The sequence below is a fragment of the Phaseolus vulgaris genome, chromosome 8 (genome assembly GCF_051622355.1).
Source record: "Phaseolus vulgaris cultivar YP4 chromosome 8, ASM5162235v1, whole genome shotgun sequence".
Taxonomy (NCBI): Eukaryota; Viridiplantae; Streptophyta; class Magnoliopsida; order Fabales; family Fabaceae; genus Phaseolus; species Phaseolus vulgaris.
The window spans coordinates 36,542,701-36,562,259 of record NC_143505.1 but is presented as its reverse complement, the minus strand read 5'-3'; the positions used below and the strand labels follow the sequence as shown (position 1 = coordinate 36,562,259).

At 38.1% G+C, this 19,559-nt stretch overlaps 1 long non-coding RNA gene across 1 annotated transcript; it reads right to left on the bottom strand.

Annotated features, from left to right (window-relative positions):
• Positions 1 to 6,312: 6,312 nt before the first annotated feature.
• On the bottom strand, positions 6,313 to 7,387 carry LOC137825661 (uncharacterized). The gene is made up of 3 exons (XR_011083328.2): positions 7,289 to 7,387; positions 7,028 to 7,219; positions 6,313 to 6,877 (listed from the first exon to the last, which is right to left on the bottom strand). It is a non-coding gene; the product is annotated as an uncharacterized LOC137825661 (long non-coding RNA).
• Positions 7,388 to 19,559: the final 12,172 nt, after the last annotated feature.

The window sequence follows — 19,559 nt, the reverse complement described above, 5'->3', positions numbered from 1 at the left end:
TTTTAAAAAATGATGACTGATCCTGTCGTCAACTCAAGCGTGGAGGAATTGCTTTGTCGCTTCCTTACCCCGCCTATGCAATTGTGCTATCCGCAAGAATGCTCTTAGAACCTTCTCCGGGAACTTCAAACGCAACCTGCAAAACACACAGACGGCGCCTCTAGCGGCCGTTTGCACTCCGACGCTCAAGTTAGGTCACAGAACCACCAACAAAAAATGTCACTGAATCTCTCTCTGATTCTCTTTTTTCTCTCTCTGTGTCTGTGCCTAACAGAATTCTGTTACGCTATCCTCTGCGTGTGTCAGAATTATGTTACACTATTGTGCGAAAACGTACCAAAATGAGTAAAAACGTGGGTGTGTACCTTTCACGACGCGGAGTGCACCTTTATCTTGGTCGCGCCTCTCTCAGATGGTGACACGTGGAGGCATGCAACTCACATCTAACCGTACACGCGCCACTACCTGAAGGGCTCTAGCACATCTTTTTGTGCGCCTATGTTATTCCCTTGCGGAGTAACTTAGCGCATTTCTTCCATCTGGGTGAATCGCACACTCCCAGGAGAACGCAAGGTGTGGCTGGACTAGGCACACTCACCAAGCATTGCTCTCTGCATAAACGATTTCCCCTTCACGATGTCATGCACGTAATGGGTTAAGAGAGTCACCAATCACTAACTGGTTTACTAAGTCCCTCAGGCCACTCTCGTGCACGATTCTACCGGCGAGCAGCTCCTCTTTCTCTGAGATATGATCATGCGAGGTCCATGCGTAACGCTCTCGCTGGGAATCTCAGTCCCAGTTTAACTGCGTGTAACACGAAACCCCGATGACCATGCACCCGATGACTGATCGGTGCTCTATTGCTTCTCGCGTTCTCCCCCCAGGTGTTTATCTTGGAACTGATCTGTCGGTGACCACTCGGTTACTGACCACCGATCACCGTTCTGGGTGATCTCCTCCATGACTACTCTGCCACCTGATCCACGTGTCACCCTGCGAGTGGTCCACGTGGTTATCTGCTGCTGACGTCATCGACTACCGATGACCGACCAGATCAATGACCAAGACAATAAACAAATGTTAAATTAGCTTAAAATATAAAAATTAAATCAAATATGTACGTTGAAACCAATTTATTATTATTCAAAGAAAATAGTTTAAAAACAACAAATAAAATATATTGAAAATATTTTCATTTACAACAAAACTATAAATGAGTACACAAAATGTGTGTCATTATACCAACAAAATGTAATATTATAGAAGTGAAAAACTAAACATAGAACAATGGCAAATTTGTAAAGCAAAAGTAGGGAAGGACTAAGGAAAATTCCATGTTGATATTCATGTTAACCGTTTTATACGAATTATTCAAGTGTGGTTTAGATCTTATTAATATTTGTGCCTCTAATGAATCTAGACTCTTCTAATTTAGTCTCACATTATTTATTTTTCTTGTACTTTCCTTTCTTATGTTTACACCTTTTTACTTTAATTTCTTAAAATTTTATGAAATCAATGCACTTACTTTATAAAATTTTATGTCATAATTAAAGATATAATATGACATTTGTATTCAAAACTGAAAAATATACCATATTTTAACTCACGTGTTTTCATTCACTATATCAGATTTACTTTATTTTTTTTTCCAAAAACTTTCATTTTCCACACTTCGTGGAAGTTTTGATTTCCCAAAACCCTATTCTCATTTTCATTCCCTGATTCCCCAATTTTTTTCTAAAATCCTTTGAAATCTTATTCCTAAATACTTTGTTTCTTCGTCACTCTAAATTTCCAAATTTCTTTCTTCATTTAACCTATCCCTCACCCGCACCTTCATCGCTACCAGTCTCATCAACTTCGAGTTTCTCACAAAGACACCTCACCATCAGCTTCACCTCAAATGATCAATCTCATTTTCAGACTCAGTGTCAGCCACTAATTTTTCTTTGAACACGACATTTAGAGGTAAGCTTCCCTCACCACCCGCCTCACCAACATTCCATAAGCTTATCTTCTTCCACCCTTTTCAATTCATTTTCATTTCCGCCTTTCATATATGTCTTTGTCTAGAATTCTTTCTCTTGGTTTTGCTTTTGTTATATGCTTATGGTTTGTTCTCGCCCGTTGACTCAGTCGCCGTTGACTTCAAAGGTGGATGGTGGCTCCTCCTATTTTTGGTGGTTTCTGCTCTCTCCTTAGTGATTGAGAGTGGCTCCGTTGAAACAGAGGGGGCCCTACCTGTAGATTGCACTCCGACGATCAAGTCAGTACTGGGCTAAGAAACGATAAGTATGTAAAGCAGTTTCAGTCTTAGAAACGACGTACCTTTCTAGGGTTCTTACAACCCTTTATATAGGTTATATCTAGGTCAACTCCCTGTCCCATGAGGATCTTTCCTTAAGTGGAATTAGGGTTACTGGTGAAGCATCTTGTGACGCGTTGCACAATCTTAGCGCAGCCGCTGCACAGGACTTTCCTCTTCTGGAGTGCAAAATCTTAACAGTATGGTCGTCAGGGTACCAACTCATGCACCAGCGTTGCGGGGCCTTCTGTTCTATGGGTGCCCTAATTATTCACGTGTCATGCATGCAGTCTCTCCTTGGAAACCCTAACCATTACGGGCTTTAGCGCCTCCAAGGGATACTTACTTGTGCTAGACCTGAACGCACTATACACACCACATGCATGAACTCTCTCGTGACTTAGGTCCTTCTTACATCTGAGTGATAACTCATTATTATTTCTAAGGCTCACTTACGTGGCCCATTCACGCGACCAGACCATCGAGGTCCGATGTCAACGTCTTATGTCGATCTCTGGTGCAGATGTCTGAGGTCTGGCCAGTACACAAGCCCCCCAGGATTGAGTTGTAACTTGTTTCAGCGAAGAGGCTAAGTGATCGCCCACGACGGCCTACATGGCGAACGAGCGACTGGATGTGCACAGTGCGCTAAGGTGACATTTCACCATACTTTTTCACCAGCGTACACGTGGCAAGATCAACGGTCGAGGCTCATTGCCGCTTGCGCTTCTGATACCTTAAACCCCTCAAACCTTACGTTCCTTTCACTGTTCCATTACTTTCTCTTAGGCGTTTTCTCGAAACCCTTCATTTCTCAGAACACTATGCCTTCCTTCCTTACTTCAACTCCTCGAAACAATCATTCCAAGGTATGCTTTTTACTTCATTATCGCCTTCATTTTATCATTCCGAGACTCTTGGTATGCTTTAACTCTTTCTGGGACTGTTTAGGTTTTCTGCATTTTATGATTTTTGTTCTTCGCTTTCGTGCTTCTCTGTTTTTCGAATGTTCTGAAGTGCACCATTTTTGTTCTCTGAACTTTGCCTTTTTCTTCTTTTTTTCCTTATCCTCTTTTAACTCTTCTTCTTAAGATGGCTCCAACGAAACATACCCCAAACCCAACTCCTTCCCTCAACTATAAATTCTTATACCACTTGGCTCCTGACGATCTTCTAGCCGAAACCTCTAGCTTCACCTCCTTTAAGAGTATAGCAAAGTATAAGAAGGGTGAAACCTGCCCTAAATCTCGTGTCTTCGGGAAGGAGCACGACAGGTTCGTGAAGGTCATGCCCTGTGGGAAAGGCGATCCTGTGTGCATTGATGAGTCGTCGGACCCAAAGGGTCCCTTCTGTTTTATTTACTCCACTGTCTTTAAAAGACTTAAACTTCGCCTACCCCTAACTGGCTTCGAGCGCGCACCCCTTACCGAAGTCAATGTGGCCCCTGCCCAGCTACACCCCAACAACTGGGCATTTGTTAGAGCCTTCTCCATCCTCTACGACTACTTTGGCCATACGCCATCGGTGGATGTTTTCCTATCTTTTTTCGAGGCCAAAAGCCCGGGGAAGAAGTTGTGGGTGAGCTTCAACAGGGTCGCTGGAAGGGTACTGTTGTCCCTCTTCTAGCAATCATACAAGGGCTTCAAAGGGAAGTTCTTCAAAATCCACTGCAGCAAATCTACTGGGTGAAAGAACCAGGGCTCAAGGAACCCAAGTGCCTCGAGGACTTACCCACGCAGGAATGAGAGGTGTGCGAGTTCTTCTCCAACCTGGGAGCGGTGTTTAGCACCGTCGAGTTGATCAAGCTCGAGTACATCCTTAAGTCTCTTAAGGCCTATATTGGTACCCCCTCTCCCCTGTTTCTGCTTATGTTTTTCTTTGCTTGTGTGCTTTACTGGTTTAAACTCTTATGTTTTTTCATCTTCTTATGCAGGTATGGTGCTCAACGCTAAGAAGAGGTGGCAATTGGCTGTTGTGGTGGCCCAACTTAAGATTGCCCCTGGCCCCTCTGCTCCTGGTCCTTTTGCCCCAGCCCCCGTAGACCAAAGGCTAAAAGGGGTGGCTGATGTCACCGAAGTTGCCGATTCTGAAGATGAGAACACCTGCTCATGACTCGTCTTCAAGAGGAAGCGCAAGGCCGACGTTGTTGTCCCTGGCCAAGGTCAAGCTCCGCACTCCTTCCAAACCCAACCTATATATATATATATATATATATTATTTTATCTGTTTTTTTTATAGTTCATATGTATCCGGATGTCTTTTACATATGTGAAGTTTTGTTTATAAGAATTAGGATATTCTTTAAATAATTTATTTTATTATTTTATTATTTGCTAATAAGAAGAAATAGTATCTTTTAACTTTATTTGACCTGCCTTAATTAAAATTTAGCAATAAAAAATATTGGGGAAGATTTTTATCAAGTTCGAGTCTCATTTTAAAAGGTGAATTTTTCTGAATTTTTAATTAAACTTATCACTTGATTAAGTATCCTATCTTGTCACCAAACATTTTCAATGTAATTTTTTTTTCAATAAGATTTGAATATGAGATTTCAGTGAATTAATCTGAGACAAATTCTACTCGAACTAGAATATTGATGGTTGTAGCTCTAAAACACAAAAAGGGAAAAAATAGGATAAGTTGATGATATAAGAAGTAAAAGATAGAGATAAAAAAAACAAGTCGTAAAAGAAGAGATGTGTACTTAAACAAGTCTATAATCTATTTAATGCTGCTAATACCATATAAAATTATGATGAGAACCCCATACAGTATAGTTAGCTGGCAGCAGAGGCATGCATACGTTAGCAATGACACAATTGAGTTCATTAAATAAATCAAAGTATGCAGCTGCATAATTGGTGAAATTTATTTCAATTATTTTTAAAATATAAGATGAGAATTAAAAATAATTGTTAGCCTTAAACTCATACATGATACCGTGAAGTAGAACAAAATTCTATAAAACCATTGAATAGCTTTCTTCCACTCTTTATACTCAGAGAGAGTACAAAGTACAGGGATGTTTATTTACTACAGAGAAGGGAATATCATCATGTATGATCTATGAAATAGGGCTTTTGCAGGAGACCTAGGTCTCTTGTGTATTTTTATATGTCGTCAAGCAACACAAACGTCCTATACTAGGAATGTTATTTGTACGTGACAACTGTATATGTGATAATTGTTTTCCCTATATATTTTTCCCTATCAGCTCTACATCTATACAATTCCACTGATTAATTAGTCAATTTAAATACAACACATGACCCATAAATTTAAGGACAAACCCTGATCCATAGGATCCTATCTATTAGATATGTACAATTGCGAATATATATGTGCCTTGTGGTGAAAGTGAAAAAGGTAAACTGCAAGAAGTTGTAAAGACACAAATATATACTTTATTACATTTTTTTATCAACTAAAAAAATAAAATTATATTAAACTACTGTGCCACGTCACTTGATGAAACAGATATATCATGTAACGATTTCATATAAACTAATGCATGCCACATCTTTTTTCCTCTCATTTATCAAGCAATACAGTCAAGAATGGATGAAAATAATTTCTATTACTTTAGCCATTGTTTTCAAAGCAAAGGAGGTAGCTAAGCAAGGATTTAGCAACATCTAAAAAATACATTTGGTTTAACTATAAATTACAGAGTAGTCATCAGACGGGTTGTGTGTGAGTAATTTATACAGTAGCAATATGATTGATTCCTCGGCCAGGAGAATGATGCCTCCTTTGGCAATCATCACTCAACATTGAAATAAAAACTAAAATAAAGCAAGTAAAAATGAGAAGAAAAATGGCTGAAAATTGATAGAGTGGATAAATCATGATATAAGTAAAGTGGAGGAAGCTTTGAGAAAAAGGAAAAATGTCCTTTCCCTCACAATCAGAAACTTCGAAAGCACCAATATTTCCCTGGCGAAGATTGCAAAACATAGTATGCATTGTCTATCTGTAAGTAATGTGTGTTATTAATTATAGTTGGCATTACTCTTATGTGCCATTGGCCCTGAGCAACCAACAACAGCGAAAGATAAGAAACCATAGAAGAAGTGCGATTTGGTAGGATAAATGAGGCTTTTTTTGAACTTTTTCTATCATTGTCAGGATTTCAATGCATAGAGCACAAAAGCAATACAAAACTTTACAAGGAATAAAGTTACTGGCAATGAAGAATGATGTTACATGTATTAGTAGATTGTGATATCTGCATTACAGATCCATATGACTTAACTACAAAGGAACATACCTTATTTACTACTGCAAAAGGATCCTGGATGGGAGTCATATCCTCATATGGTATAGTTCCAGTAACCATTTCCCACAAGATAAGCCCTGCGTGCCCAAAGCCATAAATGGTGAAGGATCTTCGTGACCATACAAATGCGGGTGGGGTAATCTTATCTACCCTGCACCACCATTGTTCGAGAGAGAGGCAATTGAGACAAACCCTTTGTACCCAACATTTGTATTTGAGGATTACATGAAGCTCTATGCTACGGTCAAGTTCCAACCATGTGGCATAGATTGGCCTAAGAAAGCCTGCATATCATCATTCATGAGACACAGTAGAATATTTTTATATGTTGACTGAACTTTTATTAAATTTTTAAATAATCTAGTATTATTTTGCTACTCAATTTTCTTTTCAAACATTATTGAGTGTAAAATTAATGCAAGCAATTAAAGTACCTCCACTACACCTCTGTCTGTATCTCCGCTCGCATTGTCTTCTACTCCTACCGGCCCAATTCCTCCAATGCCACCACCTCCTAAACCACCATCGCCACTTATTCCTCCTCCAGTGGCACAACTTACTCCTATTCCAGCGCCGCAACTTGCTCCTACTCAGTGTCGTCGCATGCTCTTCCTTCTCCAATATAACTGTATATAGGGGTTTTTTTAACATTATTCACCAATACAACAATCAAGTTAGGATTTATGAAAACTTACCAATTTCAGTAAGCTAAAAGCTATAATAGCTCATGAAGATTGAAGAAGAGCATAATGAAAGAATCCCAAATAAACAAAAGAGAAAAGCGGAAAAATAATAACTTTGTTTAGTTATATTATTCATTTAGAAACCGGAATAACTTCGGTTACCGAAAAATATGTAAATGAGCTTAAAGATAACTAATTAGTTTAAATATTTATTTTATATTATAAGTATTGTTTTGTAATTTTATTAATTTTATAAATCAGAGTATTATTTTTACTCTTAAGAATAAAATGTTTACGTAATTATATAAAATAATAATAATAATATTGAATATTTTTACTTTTTTTATTTTAAAATAAAATAATTGATTAATTATAATTTTTTATTTTTTTATTTGAAATAATTATGTCTCTTTTTTTACATTTTATATAGTTTTACAGTGTTATGTTTTTTTATCAATTGAGGGAATTCAAGTTTTCAACTCAAAAAGTCAATATATTACGAGTTAAAAATGTTTAATATAATATTATTAAGTTTTTCTTAAAAATAAAAACACTTTAAATAATTATATTTTTATTTTATATATAAATTTGTTGTGTATCTAAATATTAACATTTAGAATTATACATTTTTTCAGTTTTCTTTAAAAAAAAAAAAACATAAGTTGTGCCACAACCAGCAGGGATTATCAACGCTTTCGATTCTATGTTAGGGAACAAAGTTTTATAAATCGCTACTCCCTATCCTCATACTAAATCTAAATTAGTAATGTCAATGGTAAAATAGATTGTTTTGTCACAGTACGTAAATTGAATTTATTATTATTATTATTATTATTATTATTATCATCATCATCATCATGGGCGCTAGATTTGTGCCTCCACACTATAGGAAAGACCTTTTGTTGAAGCTCCAAAGGTTTCATCAAGGCATGCTTGAGGACGACCAAGGAGAGAGGACGTTTGAGGCCCAAGCCCAACAAGACCAAGCCTAATCTGAGGCCCAAGCCCAACCCGACTACATCATCCCCCATGCCTCAGAGAATTACTAGAAGCAGGGAACAAACATTAGGAGATGAGCATCAATCAATGTCTCTTTTTGTAATTTCTTTATAGTAGTTTTTAAATAGAACATATAAGGGAGGTGTGGATAGGGGTTTAGGGCTTATGAGAAGAAGTAGCAAAGTCGCACTTTCCATGTGAAGTCACACCTTACATGTGACTTGTGTTAGGCGGCAATTTCAAAAGCAATTTATAATAGCAATGTTCAAAAGCAGTAAAAGCACAATTAAGAACATTACAAATCTTTATTGCTTACTATGTTCACAAGATATCAATTGTATAAGAGACGGATGAAATACAGAGTAATTACAATCATACATAGAGTATAATCAATAAATTGAATTTAAGATTGATTGTTTAAGCAAAGAAGAGAGATAGAAACGATTCTTTTAAGAACACATGTACAGTTTTGACAAATAGTTCTAAAATTCATAACACCAGTTCTAACACAAGAACCTGCATCCATGAAAGCTAGTTTCAACATATTCTTCATTATGGAAACAAAGTCTCTTATTTTTTTTCCCTTTAGCAGTCATTCTTCAAGCACAAAAGTTATTCTTGACTGCCAAAAATACCTACAAGAAAAGATTAAGAAGCAAAATTTGGTCCCCTTATGAATTTGGGTCCAATGATGTTAGTAGCAACCTTAGGAACCTTCAAAATTTTAGGAACCCATTTTAAAATACCTTTGGGAACATAAACTTTTCTAATTTTACAGAATCTAACAGAGTGACCTTTTTTCATGCAGTAAAAACAAAAAACAACCGGTTGTTTCGAACTTTTAACCGATTGATTTTTCGTGAGGTTTGAAAAAGATTCTGAAAGCTACAGTTTTTGCTTTGTGGGTTAAAACCCAAATTTGATTTCCCAAAAACACACTGTTGAGATGCTAAAACATTCTCAAAATTTGATTTCCCTTTTGAAACAATATCAACAGTTTTCACAAGGTATAAAACTTTCTCTTGAAGGGTTTTACAATTTTTACAGCAACTTTGATGACATTGAGCTCTTCTCTTTTATGGTTTTTGGGTGGTTTGTGGAAGCTTTAATGGGTTGTAGGTGGATCAAGGCTCTCCAAGGAGTTGTGGTAGCCTTGGAGGTGCATGAAGAGTAGGGAATTAGGAGAGGTTCGGCTAGCTCCCTTTGGTTGGTGAAAGGGTTGAAGATTAAAGCCCTAAATCTAGAGAGATTTAGGCAAGGGAGTATGAATGGCACAAATTTGGCAGCATTTCAATACTCAAAGTAATCTTGTCAAAACATGAGGTAGGCTCCTCCTTAAATATCCTTGGAGGACCTGAAATGCAAATGTAAACGAAGAGGAAAAAGCTAGCCAAATTACATGCAAATGTGAGCACATGGGAGCACATGGGAAATGTGAGCACATGGGAGCACATGGAAAATGTGAGCACATGGGAGCACATGGAAAATGTGAGCACATGGGAGCACATGGAAAATGTGGCGCCTAAATGGAGGTAGGTTCTAGAATCCTTCCTTGTGTGGTTGGTCTAGAATTTACGCCCATTAGGTCTAGCTAATTGGGCCGGTCCTAAGTTTACTTAGAAATGGATATTTCTAATTAAACTTAGGTTTAGCCTTTTAAGTACCACTTTGCATGTTTCATCACATTTACAAAATGACTTAAACTATGCTACTTTGACAAGAAAAGTAAGAAGAACTATCACACACTAGAGTCTATGACATGTAAAAATGTGTCCTCTTGACCCCTCTTTGACCATTACTCTAGTGGTTGCCTCAATGTAGCTTTTTAGTGGCCTCTCAAAGGATTGGTGTTGGGGCCTCTTCCATCATCCCCTCCCTCTTGAAAAGGATTTATCCTCAAATCCATTGCTTCTTCTTCTTCTTCTTCATGGCTAGGGGGATGGATGTGTATGGCTGGATGGTGTCCATCATCTCCTCCTTCTTGAGAAAATCTATCCTCAGATCCACAGTGTTGATCTCGGATAGCAGCCTCTTGCTTCTTCAATTATGCTTGTCCTCCCGGATCAAACGTCCATCTAGGAGAATTATCAAATAAAGCAAATGAGTTAGTTGAAGCAGATATATAAAAATCAATTTTAGGGAGTTGCCATTTTTGTTGTTCTTTTGTTTTTGGCAACTTTTTACAATATTTCTCTTTTGGTCGTTGTATGTGTTCTCTAATTCTCATTTTAAAATTTTCAATCTTTGTTACTTTTTCCTTAGGCACAAATCCTTTAGGAAATGGTAACAACTTAAAAGGGAAAAGAGGATTAAGTCCACATACAACTTCAAATGTAGAAATATTAGTAGTTCTGTGGACTACTCTATTGTATGCATGCTCAATATGGAAAAGATACTCATCCCAAGAGATGTGGTTGTCTCTTATGATTATTCTAGGCATAGTATAAAGAGCTATGTTTTCAATTTTATTTTGACCATTCTTTTGAGGATGATAAGAATTTGAAGAATACAACTTAGTTCCAAGTTTTTCCAAGAGCACCCTCAAATAATGGTTTTCAAATTTTGGAGCTCTATCCAACACTATGCTTGAAGATAAACCATGAAGACTTATCACTTCTCTAAAAATGAGTTTATCCATATCCATAAGAATGGAATCAAAACCTTTTGTTTCCTAGGAAGCTCTAATATAAAATCTAGGCTTATGTCTTCCCATGGATCATTTGCAAAAGGTAAAGGAGTATAGAGTTCATGAGACATCGCCTTAGATGTATTTTTAAAACAAGGAATGTATCTAGGGTAATGTCTTTGAACATCTTTTCTCATGGGTGACAAGAATTTTCCTTCTAAAAGCTCTAGAGTTTTATCAACTCTAATTTGGCCCATGAGTTCTCCTTCATGAAGAATTTCTCTTTTATGTGTGAAGGTAGTCTCGTTGATACAACCTTTGTTCATGAAAATTTTAATTCTTTGCAATGTTTGTCTCAATAAGACATGACAAGTTTCTTTAGGCACTACCTCACATAAAAATTGGTCTTTGTTGATGCCTATAGATAACTTGACCTTCACTTGGTGAGATCTTAGCACATATGAAAAATCTACTACATTTTTATCTATGCAAGCCTCTTTTAAGGAATCTTCTTCTTTTTCTAGGCTTGCAAGTGTTCCTTTACAAAAGGTAAGGCTAGGTTGTTCAACAAGAAGCATATTTTCAAAGGTATTTTTAATGCTTTTGTCTTGTTGAATGACCTTGTGAGAAGGAACACTCTTCTCCCACGCCTTTTGTTCCCTAAGAGTCCTCTCTTTTTCTATTTTTCTTTTCTCTTCATCCCTCTTTTGTTTCATTTGTATTTGATCTTTCACCACTTGGGAATGTGGTAAAGGATTAAGTACAAACCTTTTGTGCTTATGGGTGAAGGAAATCTCGTTAGTTAGACCAAATTGTCATGGTCTACCTAATAAGATATGGCAAGCTTTCAAAGGTACTACATCACATAAAACTTTGTCCTTGTAGTTACCTATAGAAAACTTGATTTCCACTTGTTTATCTACACTTAGTTCCCCATTCTCATTGATCCATTGTAACTTGTAAGGTTTGGGATGAGGAACTACTTGTAGATTTAGTTTCTCAATCATCCTAGTGCTACAACAATTGCAGCATGATCCACTATCCACAATGAAAGAGCATATATTTTCTAAAACATTGCATCTTGTATAAAAGATGTTCTCTCGTTGTGTTTCTATGGATGCACTAGGTTGATTGTTGAGGGTTCTCCTAATCATTAATAAGTCCCCCTCTAAAGGATTTAACCTCTCATCATCTCCCCCTTCCTCTTCTTTTTCACTAGGCTCATCCTCACCACTAGTGTATTCATTTTTACCTTTTAAGAACAAAGATCTTTGGTTTGGACATTGTGCTTGCACATGTCCTCTTCCAAAACATTTAAAGTATTTGGTGGGACCCCTCAAGGGACCCAAGAAAGAAAGTCATCAGATTGACCGCTCAAGGCGTCGCCAGGCTAAGGCATCGACGGTGTTACCCCCCTGATACTCATGGGTAGGAAAGACCACGGAGGGGGCGACATCGCAAGGAGGCCTCGGGCCTCGACAACTCAAAACAGTAACAAAGAGAAGAGAAATGTGGCTTCAGGACCATAGTTCTAATACCAGCAGGGAGTACCCTATCTCGTGAAGTACCCACGCCACCTCAAGGAGACCCCTGGGGTAGATACGACCCATGAGAGGGCCAAACCCAGGGGCAAACCAGGTGCGTGGTGCTTGAGTAAAGTAGATACATTCCCAGGGCGAATGACTAGAGGCTGGGGCGCATGAGTTGGCACCAAGGGAGTCACCCCCTGCGCCAGAGGCACTTTGAGGAAAAAGGACTCACACAATGGAATAACCCTAAGTTGGGTTACGGCGCTATGAGGCCCTCTGCGTAGAGCAGCGATCAAGTCCGAAGAACACGTGGCAATAAGCACTGAAAACATCAAGGCTTTCCTAAAAGTTCGCTAAGGTACGCGTTAATTCAGTTTAAGTTTCGAACGTTTCAAGGCATGTTTTTATATGCTTTCAATGCGCTACAACGCGCTTTAAAGGGGGGAAGTGTTTAAAAGGGGTCAGGGGGACGTTTGAAAGGGGATCCGAGTTTTGACCTAATTCTCACAGTTTACACAGAGCCACTAACCCTAGTTGTTTTACGGCGCACCCACTGTGCGCACAGACAATTAGGGCACACAATATTAGCTACTTAGTATTTTCGACCACCTTCAGAGCATCCCTTCACGGTGTTCCGATACGGAGGTGTGTCACCTTTGATGTTTCTCGCTAGCTGACTTGATCATCAGAGTGCAAACGATCGCGAGGGCGCCCCTTTGTCCACTTCTTTTCAGGTACTCACAGATGGAGCAGAACGAAGGTGCCCTAGCTCGCGAGGACAAGCCACGCGCAAAGACGATCTCGGTCAACTGGCGGGAACAGGTGGGGTGGAGGTATCCTTCACTAAAGGTTTGGTAGTTTCTTTTGGTTGCTCTTTAGATGTGCTACCTTCCCTTTTAAAATCTCTCTTGGGATAGGAGTTAGGATATGAACCTACTCTTTGACTTGAAGCTTTTCTTTAATTTTTGTTGTTCAACTTTAATGCAAAGTTGAACCAAATCATTCAAGTCTTGATAGGGGAGAAGTTCAACCCTATCTCTTATCTCAAGATTGAGCCCACTTAGGAACCTTGCTGTGGTGGTGACCTCTTCCTCTCTAATAGAGGCTCTCATCATGTAAAGCTCCATTTTTTGCCTATACTCTTCCACACTCATATTTCTTTGTTGGAGTCTTTGGAGCTTGTCCATTAACTCCCTATTGTAGTAGGAAGGTATGTGGCGACGTCTTAGGGCTCCCATAAGGTCATTCCAATATTCTATGGGAGGCTCCCTATGAAGACGTCTATCTCTCTCTAGAGAGGTCCACCAATACTGGCATTTCCTTGAAAGCTAATGGGGGCTAAGGGTACTTTCCTTTCTTCACTCACCCTATGGCAAGCAAAAAGTTGTTCTACCTTCATCTCCCAATCTAGGTATACTTCTACATCTTCTTTACCATAGAAATGAGGTAGATCTACCCTATCCTCCCTTGGGCTTTCTTGCTCTCTTCTTCTACTTCTCCTAGGGGGTGGTTGATAGTAATCATTGATTCTAAGACTTTCCTCCCCTAGAGAATCATGATCTTTGGAGTTAGATGCATGAGTATGCGATTTTTTTTATTTTTGAGAATTCTCATCCTTTGCTTTAGTCAACTCATTAATTTTGGACTCATTCTCCAATTGTCTATATGAAATTAATTGAACGTCCTTTGCAAGTTGTTTCAAAAGAGATTTTAAGGACTTCACATCACTTTCAATAGATTTAGAGGAGTGAGAAGACATGACTAAAACTTTGTGTGTAGAAATGCTTTACTTTAAGAAAGAAGAGGAAAGTTAATGAAGGTAGTTTTCCAGGTAAGAGAGGTGAGTCACTAAGGACTACTTAAATACCAAGTCTTGCCTTAGCCAAAAACTATCCCTCAAAATCTTCATACAATTCTTTCTTTAGGTAAATCACTTAGAGCACAATGAGGATGGGGAAATCAAATTTTATGCAAGAAAACAATGCAAAGCTATCTAACAACTAAAGCAATTTATCAAAGCTTTAAACAAAGATAAGCATAAGAAAATTAAGCAAATATTGACGTAAGGAAATCTAGCTAAAACAATTAGAAAAGGCTAATCTACAAAGCTTAAACTAGTCGTTTCCTAGGTGAGGCTTCTTAGGCACTTTGAGCCTTTGAAGACACACTCACCGTCTAATTCGTGATTAATCCACTAATTATCAAAAGTGAAGTGTAATTACAACTTAAGAAATGCAAAGAAATTGAATTGCAAAAATTAAATTTCAGCTATGCACTCCTTTGATTTGTTGTGACTCTTCTTTGTTGTGCCCTTCAAAGTGTATGGTGTATTTTGGTATTTGTGTTTGTTGTTGCCCCTTGCCTTGATCCTCTTATGATTTAAGCAAATAAATTCTCCAAAAAAGTACCTACCAAGTAGAGCTAGACTCTCCTCAAGTCAATTTCCACTCAACAAGCACCAATTGAAATTTATCCACCAACAATATAGAGGTCAAGAAAAGAAAGCAAGAAACAATTAAATTTTAAAAACAGCACCACTGCAATTGGATTTAATCATATGACACAACTAGAAAGAGTTCAGAATGAAATTGGACAATCAAATAAAAATAGGCACTCAATAAAGGATGACACACAAAAGGAACCTAAAGAATGACACTAGATTTGATTTGAAAAACCAAAACAGCACCACTGAAAATATTGTGGTTCAGAAAGCGTGACTTCAAAGATTTATGCTGAGATGGCTATTTTGTATTTGATTATGAAAATTTAAACACAAACAATTCAGTTTCTTAACAAACTTTTGGCATTGGTTTCACATCAAGCACATGCACCAATTAATTGTGATAATTTTCTAAAATCAGTGTCCAATTATCGCTAGTTGTAGCGCCAAAATGCACACTTTTTTGTGTGATTTATCCTTTTTTTTTCTATTTTGCTTTTTCAACTGATTCTTTTTGTCTTCTTTTGCTAACACTTCAAACCACTGAAATCCAGAGTCTCTTAATTTTCTTTTGACGTATTAAATTTTCATAAAACAAAACAGCCAGAACAGAATTTGTTAAAACAGAGGATTCTAAATCTGGAATTAAAAACAGAATGAGATACTTCAAAAACACAATGGAATGAATGTTATAGGAATTTGTATGGATCTAGCATACAAATATGAACTCAAACTAAAAGGAAAAATGCACCAAAGGATCAAACCAAAGCAGAATTCAGATTAAACACTCAAATCAAAACAAGAAACAAATGAATCAAGAAAAGTACTACTAAGATTAGTTGACAATTTTGGAATTACATGACTAGTCAAAACTTATAGATCCAGAAAATAAAATGACTCGAGCATCATATGAACCGAACAGAAATTCAATCAAGACTCAAATATCCTAAAAATAAAAACAGCAACACAATTCACCATAGAATCCTACACAAAATTGAAAATAAGATGCTCAAGCACAAATTGAACAATTTCTACCGATTGAAATGCTTAGAATAGCATCCAAATCAAATTAAAAACTTAAAACAGCAAGACAACTTGAACAAAAGATGAACAACATGAAGATAAGAAGAACTAAAGCAGAAAAATGAAAAGAGATACTTATCTCTTGAAGACCATAGCTCTAGATACCAAATGATGGCATTGAGCTCTTCTCTTTTACGGTTTTTGGGTGGTTTGCGGAAGCTTTAATGGGTTGTAGGTGGATCAAGGCTCTCCTAGGAGTTGTGGTAGTCTTGGAGGTGCATGAAGAGTAGGGAATTAGGAGAGGTTCGGCCAGCTCCCTTTGGTTGGTGAAAGGGTTGAAGATTAAAGCCCTAAATCTAGAGAAATTTAGGCAAGGGAGTATGAATGACACAAATTTGGCAGCATTTCAATACTCAAAATAATCTTGTCAAAACATGAGGTAGGCTCCTCCTTAAATAGCCTTGGAGGACCTGAAATGAATATGTAAATGAAGAGGAAAATGCTAGCCAAATTACATGCAAATGTGAGCACATGGGAGCATATGGGAAGTGTGAGCACATGGGAGCACATGGGAAAGGTGGCGCCTAAATGGAGGTAGGTTCTAGAATCCTTCCTTGTGTGATTGGTCTAGAATTTACGCCCATTAGGTCTAGCTAATTGGGTCGGTCCTAAGTTTACTTAGAAATGAATATTTCTAATTAAACTTAGGTTTAGCCTTTTAAGTACCACTTTGCATGTTTCATCACATTTACAAAATGACTTAAACTATGCTACTTTGACTAGAAAAGTAAAAGAACTATCACACACTAAAGTCTATGACATGTAAAAATGTGTCCTCTTGACCCCTCTTTGACCATGACTCTAGTGGTTGCCTCAATGTAGCCTTTTAGTGGCCTCTCAAAGGATTGGTGTTGGGACCTCTTCCATCAAACTTGAATCACAATTGCAAGAGGACTTTTTATAAATCAGTTCAAGATTTTCAAAATCAGCATTTGTATGACTCAAATCATTCCAGAACTGTGATTTTTTCTTTCAATTTGTTGTTTTCACTTTTCAATCGATTATTTAAAAGGGCTAATCTTTTAGCTTCTTCATGAGTTTCTTGAAAAGCATTAAGAAGTTGAAAATAATTTTCAAAATTGTTGGAAGAAGATGTACTTACTTTACTTGATCCATATTCTTCTTTTGTCATAAGAGAAACCTCCCTTCTGGATTCTGAAGAGACAGATTCAACAGAAGACTCCTCCTTGATCATCCCAGCACTCCTTGAATTATTGTGATACTTCTCAAGGGTATTCCACATTTCTTTGGCAAAACTACATTCTGAAACCTTGAGCAACTCATTAGAATCAAGTGCAGATACAATGATGTTCATAGCTACACAATCAAGATGTTATTTTTCAGAATAAATCTTTTCAGATATAGGCATGAGATAGCTATTTGTAATAACATTCCAGATTTTTCTATCTATAGATTCAACAAAGAACTTCATTCTTATGCACCACAGTTCATAGTTCATACCATATAACAAGTGTGGTTTGTTTAAACAGACACCTTCTCCAAAAGAAAACTTTTCAGCCATTAAAAAAGATTTAGGATCAAAACTTGAATAACTTTCAAGAACCTTGCTCTTGATACCAATTGTTAGAAATGATGGCTTAAACAAGAAGAAGGGGTGAATTGTTTAAGAAAGTTTTTTGCAAATGATAACTAAAAATGAAGTTCTTTAATGATTTATAGAAAGGAGAATCAGAGAAGCTAAAAGAAATAAGTTATTAAAATTATTATCAGTAAAACAATCGATTAATATTACGATATAACCGGTTGTTTATATTACATAGATAAAATCAAATATCAAATAGATTATAATAGAGAAAGAGAGATAGAGAGATTCACACAATCAGTTTATACTGGTTCACTCAACCCTGAGCTACATCCAGTCCTCAGAATAACCTTTGAGTATTTCACTAGCAATCAAATCCATATTACTACAACACACCACAAAGAGGTGACTTTAAATCCCACAAAACCTACTCACCCTCTCTGCAACACTTAACACCTCAAGCCAGAATCCCACTGACTTTACAGGATTTTACCAACACTTACACAGGTTTATTAAAGTACAATTACAGGAAACTAAGCAAGAATAGAAAACACCTGGAATTACAAAACCAGAAGCCCTATGATCAGTTATTGCACCAGAGCAAAGCTTTATCAGCAATCTTGCTAAACTTTGAAAAACTTCTTTCAAAACCGAATCTTTAAACTCTCTCTTGATTCCACAACAATGTGTTAAACTTGTATCTTAAAACATTTGAAAGAAGGCTATATTTATATTATTTGAAATCTAGTTGTTTAAGGCAACACAACAAAGTCAAATCAGTTTTGTTCTCATTTAAAACAGGTTTTCAAAAAATTGTTAGCAAAACAATCATTTAACCGGTTGAAACCACGATTTAACTAGTTGAATGGGTCATGTAGTTACATAACCAATTCAAAAAGTGATCCTGCCTGTTGACCGGAGCGCTGGAGAATGCCTCGTCAAAGGATCGACGTGCGCGCCGCTTCTCACTTTCGTTCCTCCTCTGGATCTATCTCAAGAACCTGCAAAGAAACGACACGGCGCTGCTGCGGCCGATCGCACTCCGACGCTCAAGTCAGTGACGGTATCACCAAATACTAAGGACTGGAACCGTGCAAATCTCTCTCACAAACAGCTCTGTCACTCGCAAGCGTAAAGTGTATGAACTGAACGTGCGTACCTTAGAAAATCTGTTAGGAACTCTTATATACCTGGTGGTTTTCTCTCTCCTGGCAGTTACAGGCTTGGACACGTGGCCTGCATCCAACCGTACACGTGCCATCATCTGGAGGCTCACTGACTTGGCGCTGCTTCTACTCTCATTTTGGCTAAGTTACCTATGCATGGTACTGCCCAGTGCATAGCTAACTCAGGAGTGCGATCTCTACTGAAACTGGCGAGGTAGGGCCTTCATACACCTTCCCTGTGGTCTCGCCGGCCGCCTTCATAATCTGCTTCTCCTTTAACTTCGGCGATGTGCTTGTTCTGGCGATCTCCGACTGCCTGGTCGCCTGAGTCTGTATTTGGCGACTTCGTCCTCAACCTGGCGATCGCCTATCCTGGTAAGCTAGAGATCGGAACACGCCAACTTAACTATCGGCGACTACACGTGCCTCCCGACTTCCTTCCCAACTGTCAACCTGGCGCCTTGTCAACACGCCTACACTGTAACAGGATGCCACGTCATCGCATCCGACCACCAGGGCGGTACACAAGCCCCCCAGTCTTAAGCGAAGACTTGTCTAGCGAAAAGACTGAAAAAAGCCTTCGTTAACACCGGTCTACGTGGCATGGGCGCAGAATTCCAAGCGGTAGTACTTTCTGCTGCTCTGACGCTCCACCAAACTCTTCGCGCATCCTTCGACACGTGGCTCTCATCAACGGCCATCTTCATCTGCCGTTAGCGCTTCCCAAAACCGTTCGAAAACCCTTAAACCCCTTACGCTCCTACTGTTCCATCACTTTCTTCACACTTGCATACACTCTCCTTCTCTTCTGCGAAAGCTCTCGACGTTCCTCGACGCTCTAGATCACCAACTCCCCTTAATATTCTCCCGATCATCGAAAGGTAACTACTTTCCTTT